Source organism: Sardina pilchardus, chromosome 3 (assembly GCF_963854185.1).
Source record: "Sardina pilchardus chromosome 3, fSarPil1.1, whole genome shotgun sequence".
In the NCBI taxonomy this organism is placed as follows: Eukaryota; Metazoa; Chordata; class Actinopteri; order Clupeiformes; family Clupeidae; genus Sardina; species Sardina pilchardus.
This window is the reverse complement of record NC_084996.1, coordinates 31324481-31326980: the sequence shown is the minus strand read 5'-3', so window position 1 is coordinate 31326980 and position 2500 is coordinate 31324481.

The window sequence follows — 2500 nt, the reverse complement described above, 5'->3', positions numbered from 1 at the left end:
ATTTACTGCACTTCTACACTGCGCTCCAAACACACACACACACACAAACACACACACACACACACACACACACCCTACAAGTGCATCCACAGAACCAGCCAGAGGGGACTCTCACACTGAAGCACCACACACTGGCAGGCAGGCGGGGGCAGCGCACACACACAGGCAGACAGAGCACTAATGTCTTTTTAATTATACACCCTTCCGTCGTGCCGGCGTTCCGTTCCTCGCGGGCCGCCGTAAACGACACCGGAGGAGGCGGAGAGAGAGAGCGTGGGGAGGAGGGACTGCTCCGCCTCTCCTCTGGTAATTGGGCGTGTTTGGGAGCAGGTTCGAGAACGCCGCCGACGGCCGATGGGCCCAGAGTGATTGTTCCGCCTCGAAAGTGTAATTAAGCCGTCAGTGACGGTCTGGAGTATTTAACTTCATAATGGGACTGAGTGGGTGCTGCGCCGCGTCTCAGAAGCTAAGCCGCTGTAATCGCCACTATCTGCTTCATTATGGAAAACCATTCTCATTCCTTTTTCCCCCACAGCCTCTGCCTTTGACTCTTTTTCCTTTCACTCTGGGTCTCTTTCTCTCTCTCTCTCTCTCTCTTCACCGCAGTCCAACTTTCTGTCTCTCTTGCTCGTCTTTCTTTCTTTCCACCACCGCCCCCCATTCCCTCTATTTCATTCTCTCTCTCCCTTTCTCCTTCCCTCCCTCTCTCCTTCCCTCCCTCTCTCTCTCTCCCTCTCTCTCCTTCCCTCCCTCTCTCTCTCTCTCTCGTGCCAGCTTGTTCTTGTGTGGCACATGGTGTTGCCAGGAGAGCAGGCGACAGGAGACGTCCTCCTCACAGAGAGGCCAAGCTGAACGTCAGCATCTCATTCTCCACCCTCTCTCTCTCTCTCTCTCTCTCCCTCTCTCTCTCCACTCTCTCTCTCTCTCTCTCTCCCTCTCTCTCTCCACCCTCTCTCTCTCTCCCTCCCTCTCTCTCCCTCCCTCTCTCTCTCCCTCTCTCCCTCTCTCTCTCCCTCCCTCTCTCTCTCTCTCTCTCTCTCAGACAGGGGGAAGGGGCTGGCAGTACCACTGTGCCACCCCCTCCCCCCCCAAAAAACTATGGTAGCCCCAATGCCACCCGTGCCACTCTGCCAGTGGTGGAGTGACAGCTGGCCCCTCCCTCTGTGTGCAGCTTGCTACTAGAGAGGTGTGTTTTTTATTCTATTTGCCCGGTGTGTGTGTGTATACTGACTTCACTGGTGTCACCGCTTTTGTTTTTGTTTTTTTCACTCAGAGGAATAAATCTATCAGACCGTCACCAGTCTGCCAAACTACTGCAGGGACAGAAGCAGAGCGGGCTGAACATGGTGGTGGTGATATCACTTCCTGTCTCCTGTTTGATCCACAACCATTTTGAGCTACAGGACGAACGGCCATGGCCACTGTCCGGCGAAATCCCAACGTCATCCCTGAACTACTGTAAGCCCATCACTGGACCCATCACACATTTCCATTTCCGTTTCATGGCAGTTGTTTACCAAGTCTTTTCAAGCTTCCAGCCTCCATTTGGGTAACCGTGTTTCATGTCACAGCGATATGAATTGTATACTCTTTAGAATATGTGTTTTGAAAACAACACAACATGTGTTGTTTTTACCACATTTCTATTGTATGTCCAGATAGGGAAAACACCATTTGTGTTGTTTCCTTTTTTATTTGTTACACAAAATGTGTCGGTAAATAACAGAACTTGCAGTAAAAACAACACAACTTTCGTTCTTGTTTTTTTTTTTTTTATTTAACATTTTACATTTCTGTGTTCAGATGGGGACAACAACACATTTGTTTTAAGAGTGTAGGTAATCCCTTAGAGTTTCCACATATGCCGACTTGCAGAAAGGGCTCAGAAAGGGTACGAGGGAGCCCTAAAGCCCTTCACGATGTCGAAGTGGGACAGCCCTATAAGCCCTCACAAAGTCCGCGGGAATGCGTATCAAAGTGTGCACCTAGTACCTAGGGGATGTTTGAGACGTATCCAAGGGCTTAAACTGTCTATTTTGTCATATTCACACTCCACCTCCTCCGCAAGGATGTGCTTGCAGGTGATTAGCTAACAGGTGATCAGCTAATCTCTTTCCCATCAGCTCCTCTGTCTGATGACACTGATAGGTGGATTTACGACCCGCTATATTTCACTCTCAGTCATTAGTGCCTCAATTACACGTTGCTTTGGCTGAAAGTCAGCTAAACGATGGACATTTTCACATGCTGGTTGCCAAGACCATACACGTGTCAGCCTGTTTCATGTCAGACAAACATGGCGCTGAATTAGCATATTACTCGATGGCCATCAGTTAGAGGCTTACCTGATTGGTTGTTTTGACCTGCTGTCAGAGAACAGTTGCACGGAGCTGTGCATTCAATAATTGCTGACTGTGGCAGGTGCCAAGTGCAAGGTGGATCACCAACATGTGCTTGCTTCTTACTGTGATCAAATTAATGTCTGTGCAGAGTCAAGGGC